This window comes from Mixophyes fleayi, chromosome 4 (assembly GCF_038048845.1).
Source record: "Mixophyes fleayi isolate aMixFle1 chromosome 4, aMixFle1.hap1, whole genome shotgun sequence".
NCBI classification, from domain to species: Eukaryota; Metazoa; Chordata; class Amphibia; order Anura; family Limnodynastidae; genus Mixophyes; species Mixophyes fleayi.
The window spans coordinates 242,819,306-242,833,895 of record NC_134405.1 but is presented as its reverse complement, the minus strand read 5'-3'; the positions used below and the strand labels follow the sequence as shown (position 1 = coordinate 242,833,895).

General features: G+C 36.8%; 1 protein-coding gene across 3 annotated transcripts in view; it reads right to left on the bottom strand.

Annotated features, from left to right (window-relative positions):
- Window positions 1-14,590, bottom strand: part of SYT1 (synaptotagmin 1) — a 530,829-nt gene that overhangs the window by 340,289 nt on the left and 175,950 nt on the right. For all 3 annotated transcript variants that reach the window (XM_075209585.1, XM_075209583.1, XM_075209587.1), the window contains exon 4: window positions 6,483-6,527. The gene's annotated coding sequence lies outside the window, so the exon portion shown is untranslated. The remainder of the gene's footprint in view (window positions 1-6,482; window positions 6,528-14,590) is intronic.

Genomic DNA, 14,590 nt, shown 5'->3' with positions numbered 1-14,590 from the left:
GTTATTATGTAAATTAATAATAAACATTCACACAACCGCCCATTGTATTGATCAGCAGTACTCATGTTCTCAAACAAAATATGGAGTCAGAGATAGTTAAGCTATATCTTAATGGACTTGTGAAATCAATGTTTAAACATGTATTTTTAAACAAACTATGTAAAATGAGAGAATACTATAAAATATAAACACGTCTTTATGGCCTCCAAAATAACTTTTAGAAACAATACATATAGATCCCCAAGGAATGGAATGCCAGTTAACCAACCATTATTTCCCTTGGTATGAAACTAGGTCAAATGAAAGGTAGAATAGGTGGCTGAAGGGAGATTTAAACACAATGTGGGTTAGAAATAGAATAAAAAAATAGAACTATTGAATGTACATTAATGATATTCTGGCAGGTTTTTGCCCATGAGGCTCAAAAAGACAATTTTATCTTATTATGAACAAGTTTAGTTGAGGAAAAATTGAATGGGGTCTCCACTTACACACAGTTTTCAATGTAGTGTTGTATAACTGTGTACACATATTCCGATATATGGAATAACATGCTTGGGGCTGGCAATACATTTACATAGTCTTCCTTTTAAGCTTAGAATCATCAGACATATTGTAACTAAAGAGATTGTTCTCATATCTTTTCTCATAAGAGAGAGAGTGCAGTACTTATATGAAAATAAATACTCACTGATGAGTAGTGAATGATTTGTTAAATTGTTGCTGGATCAATTTGATACTTCTCACATACTGGCTTTGGAGTCATGTGGAGGTGGATGCAGGATGTGTTTTGCTATACATTATTCATCTCTCTTTTGGGCACATACTACTGTTGGGAACCCCACCCAATTTTACTAAGACATGAAACTTCATTATGTTCCAGCCAAATTGTATGACCCCACCTGAGACATCTACTTTACTAATAACAATATTTTAACAAGACTTATGACATGCACATCATTATGTCAGATTAGATTTATAGGGCCCTACAAGAGAAAGATATACACGTCAACAGGGATACATGATGTATATCATATATTAACTCACCACCCCACTCAAGTGATTTTTGGCAGGGTGAGAGAGGAAATCTGAGAAAGCAGCAACAGGGGAAATGAGTGCAGAGGCAGGAGAGGAGCGAGTGGAGCAACGACATAAGTGGTAGCACTTCAGACTCTTGCACCATATTATAAGGCAAGAACCACATTATAAGGCAAGAAACTTAAAAATAGAAGCACCTACAGGTGAATTACCTCTAAATAGTGCTCACCTACTTACTGTAAGAAACTTACCTGCTCCACATCACTGCTCCTGATCAATGCTGCCCGCACTGACACTATCTGGGTGGGTGGCGTGGCTCGCTGCGGTCATGTGACCATAGGCAGGGAATTTGAATTCCCCTTTCCTATATAATATTGGCTCTGACACTTAGTCTGTCAGAGCAATAGGCTTTCTTACCCTGCATCTGGCTCCTGTTGCGTCTTGCCTCAGAGAATTAACTTGTCTCCCTGTGTATGACTTTTGGCTTGCCAGACTCTGTTTCTGGATTCTCCTTTGTACCGCGCTACTCCTGTGTACCAGACCTCAGCTAATCCAATCTGACTAGGGACTCTGGTTTCTCCCTTGCACCACACTGTTAGCTACCTTAGTCTAAATTTATTTCATTCTGCTACTCAGTATCCTGCCACGGTCTTCCATCTGTCATCTATCATGTCAATGGGCTAACCTAAGGGTTGCGACCTGCAAACTCCCAGCAGCAAAATCCATCCCGCCTTGCAGCAGTTCATGGTGAAGACCGGGGAGCTTCTTTAGACTCGCTCCTTGGGAAGGCCTTTGCCAACTCTGACTAATAGTATAATCTTCTGCAATCACAACACTTGCCAAGAGAAAGTATATAGAAACAGACATTCAGAACATGACTGCAACTAGAGATGGAAACTTAGTAGTAAGAGAACTTACATATTAGTACTACTAAGCACGCCAAGCAAAGAACTTGTATTACTGTAGAGAAATTTTGGACCCACCAAGTGTCTATATAAGTCTTACTGTATAAACACAAGATTAACTATTATAAGTTATTATACATTTTAAGGATATTTATGTAAAGAGTATAGAGAGTGATAGTTTTATATTTTTAGACTAAATTACTTCTCAATTTAGTACTTTTATATGAATTGATTCAAATGATTGACTCTTCATTTATCCCTCCAAAATTGCTTTCTTTAAGCCCGCTAATAAAGAACATTCCCTTAAAAGTGTCCTGTTATTGGGGTCTTGCCTCTCTTTGTGTTGGAGCTAGTGAGTGTCTCTTAGAAGAAAAAAGCAGAACAGTCTCCTTCGACCACTATCTAGCAAGGCGTGGGGTGCGGAATAATGGCTGCCATTATTCCGACAATACTTACCCTGACGCAGCGACCCCGAATGGCTACTTCACGACCTGGCTCCAGAACGACTGCCGACTGCCAGGGATCGCGACCAATGAAGAATCCGGCCACTCTGCATGACGTCACTGCCGACCGTGACGCTCTTCTCCTTGTTGTTAAGGTGGAAATGTAAGTAAGCGGCTATGGACAAGGTACTTTGCTTAGCGTTGTACATTGTCTATGGCCGCATACTTACATTTCCACCTTAACAGCAAGGAGAAGAGCGTCGCGGTCGGCAGTGACGTCATGCAGAGTGGCCGGATTCTTCATCGGTCGCGATCCCTGGCAGTCGGCGGTCACAGCAATCGTCCTGGAGCCAGGTTATGAGGTAGCCGTTCGGTGTCGCCGCGTCGGGGTAAGTATTGTCATGGTAGTCAGCATCGATATGCTGACTACCACCGCAAGCAAGAGCATCATAGATTAGTTTAGTGGTTTTCAAATTCCTCTAAAATGTTCTCCATAAAATGTTTCCATTATCTATCATCAGCAAATATAACTTTACAAAATGTATGGATATTAAACTAAAGCTGCAGAATTGCAACATTTGGCATCCTCTCCTGCAACAGTAAGAGCTGACATGTATTTTTAAATCCTGGCTTGACTCCCTTTATCAGTCAGGCAGTGTGATTCCAGCTGGGACTCTGCCATATTGCTGGTCAGGCAAGATAACACCATGAAAAGTACCAGTGTGAGCATCTATTACAGTACATGGATGTACTGAACAGTTTAATACAGTCATTATAGCACAGTTTATATCCTGCATTACAAATCTAGTAACTACTGTTTGTTGGACCAGATTAACACATGCCGGCAGTTAATAAACTTGACACAGTTAGAAGGATTTAAAGGGCAGTTGTCAGTAATATTTTGCAGTGTCAAATAAACCACTTATAGCAGGTTAAACTTCCAATACAAATTACAGAAACGTATCAATTTTTCATTAAATTGACACTTACATTTTAAATCCTAAGAGACTGATAAGCCAAGCAGACATGAGTGTACTATCTCATCTACAGCTTACAAACCACTGTAGAGGACAAGTGAAATGACCTTCATTTTAGGACAATGTCTTCAGATTAAAAAAAAAGGGGGAAATTCAAATGTATTATTTTTTGGATATAAAATAAGCAAATCCAAAAAGAGAGAGATATTCATTGTGTTTTATGTGACAGACTTATTTTGCGATTCATTTTCCTGAAGAACTACATAATGAACTTAGTATTAACACAATCCCTGAATGATCTTCTAGGTAAAATTAATAGCAATTAAAATATGACACCATCAATGAACAACAAAGATTTAATTCTAGTAAGTTGTGATGCTTTGCTGGTGCAGACACCTGAGTTCTTTTTCAAGAGCGGTCATTGTATTTAATACAATTAAATAAATGCTGCTGCAAAACTGAACTTCCTCTCTCACCGCTCCACATCTGCTGCACCACTTTGCAAATCCCTACACTGGCTCCCTGTGTCCTTCGGATGCCAATTCAAATTACTGACCCCTACCTACAAAACCCCCAACAACACTACTCCTTCATACATCTCAAATCTCATATCAAAATACTCTCCCTTCCACTCTGCAGCATTTTGATAATAATAATTGTATTTTGTATTTTATCACAGAGAGGATTTACTCATATGCATTTTGGAACATACCCTTGTTAGGCTGGGAGAAGTATTTTTGCTCCCAACCTCAACTACGCATGTTACTTTTCTCCTTATATTCAGGTACGACCATGAAGTGCCTCCAAGGCAATGTCTGTAGTATTACAGCAGTCTCACATAACACCAGAGAGAGCTAGGAAGAAGCCTTCTCCAGACGAGTGGATGATATTTTTTTCAAGTCCAGACCAAACCCCACATCCATTGCAATGCAATAATTAGGGGGTCATCCCTTTGCCAAGTCCCTGCAGCAGGGAATACAGGACTACAGCTTAATTAGGCTTGGGGCCAAAAGATATATTTTTTTTTAGACATTACTGACTAACAGCAGCACAGGATATTCACATCCAGGGTTTTTAAGGTTGTCAGAACGACTGCAATTTCTACACTCAGATCAGTATGGATATGTTCTAATAAGTCAGATCCACAGTTTAATAAGAGGACACCAAAGGTACCATATAATGCATAACACTTGCAATTGTTCCTTCAAACCATATAATTATAAATCATGATGTTATAATGGCATTATCCGCAGTTCAACTTTGTGGTCCTTTAATCACTGTTGCACTGTATTATATACATTGGTACATTTTTATTGGGCCAGTGCAGACCCCTTGCAACTGGTGATTTTTTTGAACCCTAGACTGTTAAGCATCAGAAGGTGTTTTTTTTTTTTTGTTGAAATTATGCTGTCATGCCTCCCAAATGTCCCACGTTAAACGGGAAAGTTCAGATTTGAGGGAACGTCCCCACCAATCAGCACTTTAGTCCCAATTCAAGAACAGTTGTGAGATATGCCCGAACGGTGCATACCACTTCTATGCTGCGCATGACAACTGCAGGTGCATGCAGCATTGAAGGGGTGTTTTTAGGGGATGTGAAGGTGGTTCAGATCAACATACCCTTCTGAAAGCACTGGACACTATCCCTGGGGACTTGACATGCCCAAATGGCGAAAGTTCTGATGTCCTTTAAATATTTTATTGAATTTTAAATTGAAGAGTCATAAATCATTAAAAAAAACATAGCACAAAATGCATTATTGTTTTGTACTCTATTGTATTTGTATTTCAGTTTTAATTATATTCCTATTTTTCAATGCAGCCATGGTTCCTAAGCCTGAATTATTTCTGCTTAAATTACTGTGGAAAACCTACTTACTTCATCTCTAGCATCAGAAAAAGATGTAAATAATGCAATTTATTTCTTCATTTTAATAGTATTTTAATGCCTGACATCTCTTTTTGTCCTCACAAGCAACCCATGTAATACACAACATTACACAATAACAAATACTGAAAATTATATTCAGCAAACAGATCAAGATAATTACTGTGGTCCTGATTTCTCTATATGTAGTGTAGATTGAATGGTTCTAAAACATTCCCGCCCAAGCCTAACACATCAGCCAGAAAAAAAAAACATGATGTAAGGCTGCATTGTCATTTCAGATACATACCAAGAGCTGTAACTAAGTACCAAGGCATCATGAATCGGAACTAATTGCAGTGACATAGTACACTGGCCTGGCAAACCTAATGCTATCACGTAACTTTTCCCCATAGTTCCTCCCTTTGCTTTCCCATTTAACTAGTTAACAAGACCAAAAGCTTGTACGGGCATTAAAGAGCCACCGCTACGAAAGACGGATATCCCTGCATTTGGCATCACTCACATCAAGGGCTAGATTTACTAAACTGCGGGTTTGAAAAAGTGGAGATGTTGCCTATAGCAACCAATCACATTCTAGTTTTCATTTATTTAGTACATTCTGCAAAATGATAACTAGAATCTGATTGGTTGCTCTAGGCAACATCTCCACTTTTACAAACCCGCAGTTTAGTAAATATACCCCAAGTGTGTATATGATGTCACAAGCTGATTTTTGCGCCTTCCTTACTTTACAACTAGCAGCTGAAGAAGTTACCAATGTTATCAATTATTATTGATAGGAGAGTGGCAAGTAAAAATGTTTCCTTCTTCACTTTTCAACGTTTACCTAAAAAAAGAAGTGACATTACTTCCTCACACTTGTTCCTGACAACACATGCATAAAAACATGATTTTTTTTTTTTTCCAGTAGACAGATATTGTTAAAGAAAACACCAGCACACAATGCTGCATTTTATTAAGATTCCCTGGGAATGTATAAGTTCAACACAAGCTCTTTGAATTATTAAAGAGGATTATAGAGATAAAAAAAATCAAAAGCTCCTGGAGTGATATAAAATAGTATAAAGCTGCAGAATTTTCACGATTTACTTTCACACTGAAACAGAAAAGAGTAAGAACAGAAATAACCTCTCCAATTAAATATATGCTATGAAAGTGGAAAATGTATTTAATTTGGTGAACTGTTAATGTGAATACTTATAGTGCTAAAGAACTGAAATGTACTTACCGTGTTCTGGATTATTTACTGTTGAGTGCTTCTAAATATTTATGCCTGTAACAATAAAAGAGAATTTTTGATTAAGAAAACAGACAATAAAATATATGAACAAATAGCAGCGTTGAGGTCAGAGTTTGTGCTGGTCGTGCTGGTCCATTTTAAATTAGTAAGCCTTGTAATATTTAATATGTAATGCATTTCAACAACCCCCCCTCTATATTTATCCATCTTTCAAAAAAAAAAGGAAAATATTATGTAAATACTATATAAAAGTATTTTTCTATGGACCACTGAAGAATGCTGCCATTGCTTTGAGTCTTTCAAGGTCTATATTAGAAACAGGCACAAATGCTAGAGATGTGCACTGACCCTCGTGTTTCAGTTTTGAAACCGGTGTCTGTGCTAGCCCAACTTCATGTTTCGGCTTTTCTACTCGTTTTGTTGAACAAACGGTTTTGGTTTTGGACCTGGATTTAATTAAGATTGTTAAAATTAGGTAAAATAATGTAATTTTGAGCTGTTTTTATGGTATGAGTACGGTAGATCTGGCTGAAAAGCTCTTTCAAACTAACATTCCCTGCATTCTCTCCAAAATTAGATTGGACCTCACTATGTGGTCATATTACTATATCTCCTATCAATGCTGTCAAAATGAATATCTTGCCCAGACATTTATATGCACTCATAATTGGGTAGAGTATTCACTGGGAGCCAAGAGTCGAGCTTTCAAAACACCTTGCTTTTTATAGTTTGAGTAATGCTGCCCTTGTGAATCGAACAAGGGCACTTGTCAGTCATATTAGATATTTGTATAGCTTTAAAAATGTTATAACTGCTAGGCTAGGTAATATGTAAACCAGACAGTTCAGATTGGTCAATAGTTGGCCTTCTCACACAAGTGTGTATAACTCACATTGATGCAGATTTGGTTGCCAAACATCTGTGTTGACAAGACAAAGCAATTGAATTTGAAATACCACATTCTGAGAAATTAAGAGACAGAAATTGACATATTGGAGTCAGTTGGCAGCACTATTACCATGCTGAAAACAGTTAGGCATTGCAATGAGTTACAAAAAGCCCCCCCCCCCCCCCAAAAAAAAGGAATTTTGGTGCAAAAATGTAACAAAGGTTTCAGAAGATTCTTTTAGAAGAGTGGAGAAGCCAAAAACGTGCAAGATAGCATTGTCCTTGGAGCCCTCCACCCGCATGTTGAAAACAAGTTGCACAAAGGTTAACAAACCATGCACTATAGCGACAGTCACTGGCCCTTTTGTGGCTTAAGTGGTTCAGTTGTTTGGGCCCACACAAAAGCCAACATTTTGGTTGTTGGTTGTTCAACTGGATATTAGATAGGGATGTTAACAAAGGAATCCTGGGCATTTGGATAACAGTGATCATCTACTCCACTGGTGACCAATAATCAGCCTCATTGAAGATTTCTACATCAATTACATTTTCTTTGAATATATAAGATACACCAAGTAGGTACCCGTTAGGCAGTATGTGTAACACATTGGAGAAGGTCAGCAGCAATACATTGAAAAGGGTCTGCAGCAATACATTAGAGAGAGTCAGCACTGCAGCAATACATTGGAGATGGTCAGCACTGCAACAATCCAATGAAGAGAGTCAGCAGCAATACATTGGAAAAGGTCAGCAGGAATACATTGGAGAGGTCAGCAGCAAATACATTGGAAAGAGGACAGCTTGTCCAGTTAAGTGGACTGTCTGTATAATGGCATTTTCTAGACACTGAATGACTTTCTGCTTAACCTCAAAGTACAGCTGAGGAAATTAATGTTCTGGAGAAATCGAATCGAGATGGAATTTAATAGTGTGGACACATGACCTCAAATAATAGTCTAAAACCTGTTGCATTGATGGCAGAAATAGGGCACACATCCAATGCTTACATAGCTGTCATGGCTTTAGTGATCTGCTGTGCAACAGGATGCTGACTGTCATACTTGTTTCCTCATGCAAATGTTTGCTTCACAGACAATTGTATAAAATTCTTACTCGTCATGGTCCCCTTCTGTATAGATTTCTCCCCCACAGCAACAGCAGCAGCTGTAGCGTGTTGTAGCTGTAGAATGGAATCATTGATTGCATTAGAGAAGTTATTTGGAATTTGATAATTGGATGCTGGACTAGAACCTACTAATAATGAGGAGGATGATGATGATGAAGGTGTTGACACTGGTGAGGATTGCAACTGTCTATCCATTTGGCTGGTAGATGATGCTGGACTTCTTAATACTATACACAATTTGCCACGTTTTGGAAACACGACTTGAATGAAATTGCTGTGAATTACATCACAAGGAGGAGGTGAATAGATGTTCAACATCCGTACCTCTACTTATTTTGGGTTGACAAAGATGCCTTGACAAATGATGTCTGGATTCGTAAAAACATATTTTCAAAGACAAGATGTGGTTTTATTTGTCTTATGCCCAGACATGAGCTTATCATGGGCATCTGCTGGTGGTAGCACTGGTGGCTGCCTTATTACACCACAATCATCATCCTCCTCCTCATTATCTCGTCCATGTACAACATGTTTTCAGATCACACAATTATCCCCCTCATTCTCTTGCACATTTGCAACTTCCATAGTAGCCTCCTCAACTTCTATGGGAAAATCATCATCAACACTAATATTTCTACTACCCATACCTCACATTTCAAAATGGTTGAAAATGGTTGAGGACTTTTCGAAGGAGGCAGCTTTATTATTACATATACATTCAAGTGGATTCTAATTCTTTCCTTTTTAGGATCTTTATCTTCAAATATTTAGAGTGACCAGCCTCAAAACACACACACACACACACACACACACACACATATATATATATATATATATATATATATATATATATATATATATATATATAATGTTTTGCTTTGCTTTCTATTGATATTTGTCATGTTTTTATGCTTTGTTTTACATTTGATCACTCATCAAGTTTTGTTTGTACATTATCTATACTACAAGCTTGCAACTATAAAGTACTTTAAAATACCTTTATATTCATGTCCTTTCAATTGCGCTGGGGATTCCCCAATTTGTTCTATTAAATCAGGAGATTGGGACTTTCTCCTTTATCCCTAAATCCCCTGGCTGCATATCCCACCTATTAGCAAGCGCAATTCTCCCACTTCTACTGTTCTATTATTACAGTGTCTGAATCTGAAACCTCACATGTAGCACTCATGGATACCCTCCTTAGACTCTCCTCAGGATTCTGTGAGTGCCCAAGTTATTGTTCAACCTCAGCGTTATCTTCAGGTACTGATTTGTCTGTTTTGGAGGTGTCCGTAACAGATGTACACTCTAAGCGACAAGGTGGTGCATGGGAAGTTGAGGAAGATGCCTGACTGCCGTAGGCACTCTGTTTTGGAATGGCCATTCTAGTGCGTATACCAGTACCAGCAGTAGCAGGACCCCTACTAGCAAAAAGAGGACATAGTTTAAGCCTTGTCTTGCCACTGCAGGTGGTGTATGGAATGTTAGCTCTTTTACTTTTTTTGGACAATTCACCACATTCATCAGAAAATTTCTTCTTAATCTTCCTCCTTACTTCAAGAGCTGGTGTTTTCTTTGAGATTTAATTTGACAAATAGTGTTTGGATTTGGAGGACACCTTTGTCAACTTTTCAAAGCAATTGATGAACAAATTATTGTAGCTGACTGTTATACAGCACTGCTTTACAATAATGACAGGATTATGTTCCTGGTTCTCCCTGAAATCTATTTAATGAGTAGAGCACAACAGGAAACTTCCTCCCTACACGCTGTCTGTTCTAAAATGGCACTTATAAGAACGAGAGCGGATTATATATACAAAAGATGGCGATCCAAAAGTCACAAGAGTTTTGCAACAACAACAAAAAATCACGGAAATGAAGTTCCGCCTTGTTTTGACATCCAAGTGTGGCGGGAGAAACATAGTCATGACTCAGTGTCACTCGGATCCCCAATGTTGGATTTTGTTGGATTTCAAGAAATCCAAACCGCTCATCTATAACAAATACTCTAAACTCTCTAACTGATTTTAAGAAGACCTTAACAGTTTGTTCATGGCTTTCTCTTCAAGCAATGCATTGCTACTACTTAATGAGTTTTGCCTATGTGATTGTACAGATTATATAAGTAACACCAGAGTTCTACTTAAATAATCAGCTCTGTGCATATGTAGAACTTGTTAAATAACAGCAATAGCTTAGTTTACACCTTAAGCGATTCTTAAGGTTTATGCAATAAAGACATGAATGTTACTTATGAATTTTTTTGGGGTCTACTACTTAGTTAAGCAAGGTGCCACTGACCTTATTTTCTTCCTTTAGAGCATCTGGACCATATAGTCTGCCACTAACTGTACCTATCATAATTAGATTTCACTATATATAAGAAATATGCCCCTGAAAAGTATAATCTTGTGGACATTAATTGTTGACAATTTAATTTCGTACATAATGCATCTTTTTTTAGATGTCATGTTTATCATAATATTTACTGTTCTGTTCCTATCAATTAGGGTTACTCCACTACAGGGGTATTTGTGTGTCTTAGATAGGTCATAATTTGTGATTCAGACAATAAGAACAGTATCATGCTTTTCCCTGCCCCATTCTTGCTATGAAATACATGGTTTACCAGCAAAGTGTGCTCTGTTGTATGCAAATATAAAACATTTTTTCTATATAACAGTTTTTTTTAAAAGATTTACAAAGCTAACACATTGTTTTTGATCTCATAGTGTTGGCAGGCACACTGCTGAGCTTTTTAAAAATACTGTTTGAGATTATTGACAAAATAGCAGGTCTACCACTGCTAACAGGATACAATCAACACAGAACACCTCTGCAGACAAAAGCATAACTCCAGGTTTACAAGCATATGACAATCCAGATTGCAGATGATATATAATACAATATAATCTAAGATTTACACCACCAAAATGTCGTAATTTTATAATACTGAAAAATAACCTATGTTACTCAAATTACTCTTTGCAAGCACTTATTTTGAAACAATTAGAAGATAAATATATAAAAGAACCGCTAGTAAATAATAACTGTATTCTATGCTTTAAGGGCTCGTTCACACTTCGGACTGGATAAATAGGTAAAATACATGAAACCAATGCGTGCTGCAGACAGGTTTTCATGATTAATTTTTAACAAATTTTCTATATGCTTTACATGTGTAGTATTTATTATTGTATTGTTAGAGTGCATTAATGCATGAAAAACAGGTAATGCACAACATTATTAGAATACAGAGCACAACATAAATTATAATATAGAGCACAATAGTACTGTGTGTTTTATATGGCCCATGGTCTACTACCTATACAAAGACTATGTGAACATTATGATATTTACCTCTTCCTATGCCGTTGATGAAAGAAGCGAGCAGAGAGGGGAAGAGTATCACTTTTCTAAACTCTGAACACACATGGTTATTCTCCTAAAAAGTCCTGTACTCTCTTTTGAAGAGATTTGTTTATAAAATATAAATGGTGTATTCTTGATTGCTTGTACTAGCTCCAATGTTTAAGGCACCCCATTGGCATTGGAGCACCAGAGGTCCAGACATTTTGTGTGATCATTAGAGCCTCCCACACCATTATAATCAGTGATTAACACAAGACATTAGCAATTACCCACAGCTGTTTCATTATAACAATGTTTTGAAACAAACATTATTGTTATATAAAAGGGGAGGTTTATTTAGGATTGCAAGAAAATAATGTTAAAAATACAGTACAACTATACTAATTAAACAGAATCACTCAATAAAAGGCTATCTTCGCTTAAACATAAAACATAACAGGCTAATACTTATTTACATTTTGATTATTTTAATAAAACAAACAGTCATTCAACCCTTGCTCTTACAGAGAAATCATCTTGGCACGCATCTCCATGCCCAACAGTGTTATTACCCTGTCTTGTTCTGTGGTTTCAACATTAAACCACTTGCGATAGTGGACTAAGATAAGATATTAAGCTGCAAAATGGAGTTAGCAGTGTTCACCTCTAATAATTATAAAACATATATTTCAATGTCAGACATTTTTTATATTTTAAATAATATGCAATATGGAAGTGCTTCTAGTATAGTATTTTATGACTAGGGAACATTTAGCATCTTTTCTGCCTCCAGCCAAACATGCTAATGATACCAAGTATACTAATGATACCACTTCAGACATGGAAGCCACTGAGTAAAGCTTAAGCACAATATAATATGTCAAGGTTTCTAATAGTCAGCCATGCTTTCAGTAATGTACATTTGGACCAAGAATCAATATAGAGTCTTGTATAAGATCATTGTCTAAACTGTGCTATGCAGACCCAACTAATAAATCCAATTGCAAGGTATAGATTAAATTAATATACCTTAAATAACACAATCTTTTGTATAATACTTACACCATAATTTACAATATGGACTTATTTGGCTAATGGTTTTTATATTATCAGAGGGCAGTGAAGCCATTTTTCCATTTCTCCCTTTTATAACAAATTATATAAAGACCCACTTAGGCATGGGTCCTCCAAGGAATCTTCTGGTATCTTTTATGACAAGCCTAAGTGTGTACCAAGCCTATTGGAGGCTCTTGCAAACAGACATAACCTCATTATCCATATTTTTATTGGTAAATATACTCAGCAGATGTTCTATAGTCAGTATAATGGTGGACAATAATCACTTTCAGCTATTATTGACAAATCTGTCAATGTTTACAAAATAAGAATCTATTCAGTGAGAATAGAACTTAATTATATGTTCTGTACAATAGGAGTCTAAAAATCAAATCTGGTATAAAACAGTTTGACTGTAGTTTTTTTTTTTCTTCTATACTGGCATAATTATAATTAGCATAGGCAAAACAACTTGCAATTGATGACTACATGTAAAAGACCCAGCATGCTTATGTTACAACAGTATACAATGCTTCCCACACCATATGTGACCTGTGTACATACATAGAATATTCTTTACAATAGCATCATACATTGATTACCATATAGAGTCTCTGAAGCACACCTGCTCTGCTTTTAAAAATATTATCACATTAATGCATTCATGCATTATTAAGCTGTTCTCTTTTTTTCACTTGTGTCAGCAACAAACATATGGTCCACTACATCCATTATGTAGCTGTAACTCTAGATGGTAAGAATGCTCTTGTACAATGTTAGAGAAAAAGTATATACATCTTGTTATACAAATTGATTCTTTGAGAAATTGCACCATTTTGAATTGTAGCACAGTGTCAACTGTAGTCAATTTATGGTATGTGTAGATTCTGTACACCACTGTCAAATGTGATCATTTACTACTTGAAAGGAGAACAGCCTACTATATTGAAAAGAAAATAAGGAACATAAAAATATACTTTATATGTAACATACATGAAAGGTGTAATGAAAGTCATGGTTCACTTCTCATTTGAGTAGAACAAGAGTCCCCAATGGCTAATAGTGTAATATGCGAAGACTCAAGCATATGAAATGTCAATCATGTTTGTCCTTGGCTAAGACTGCCAGAAGTGATAGAATAACAGACATACTGAAACATTTTTATTTTATTTGTATTTGCATTATTGCTTGCTTCTCTTGAAAATGATCACACATACCCATGGGATAAAGCTAAAAACGGACAACTATATTATGTTACACTACTATCATTCAGGCCTATTTTGGTACCAGACATTACTTTTACATTATATGGTTGCACTGACTTTTGAATGATGGGGAACAAAACACTATGGCTAACATTCAAAGGAAAAAAAAACAAGTAATAGAATCCATCAATCATCATCATCATTATTTATTTATATAGCGCCAGTAAATTCCATAGCGCTTTACAAATGGGAACAAACACAGTGATAAAGCAATACTGGGTAAGACAGACAGAGAGGTAAAAGGGCCCTACTCGCAAGCTTACAATCTACAGGACAATGGGAGTCTCATACATGAGTTCCAGACATTCTGAGTTAAAGAGTGTCTAGTGGGTCATATAATCCAGTCACACTGCAATGTTGGTCAGGGGCTCAGATTGTTGTAGTCTTGTGTGAACTGTGTAAAGAGTA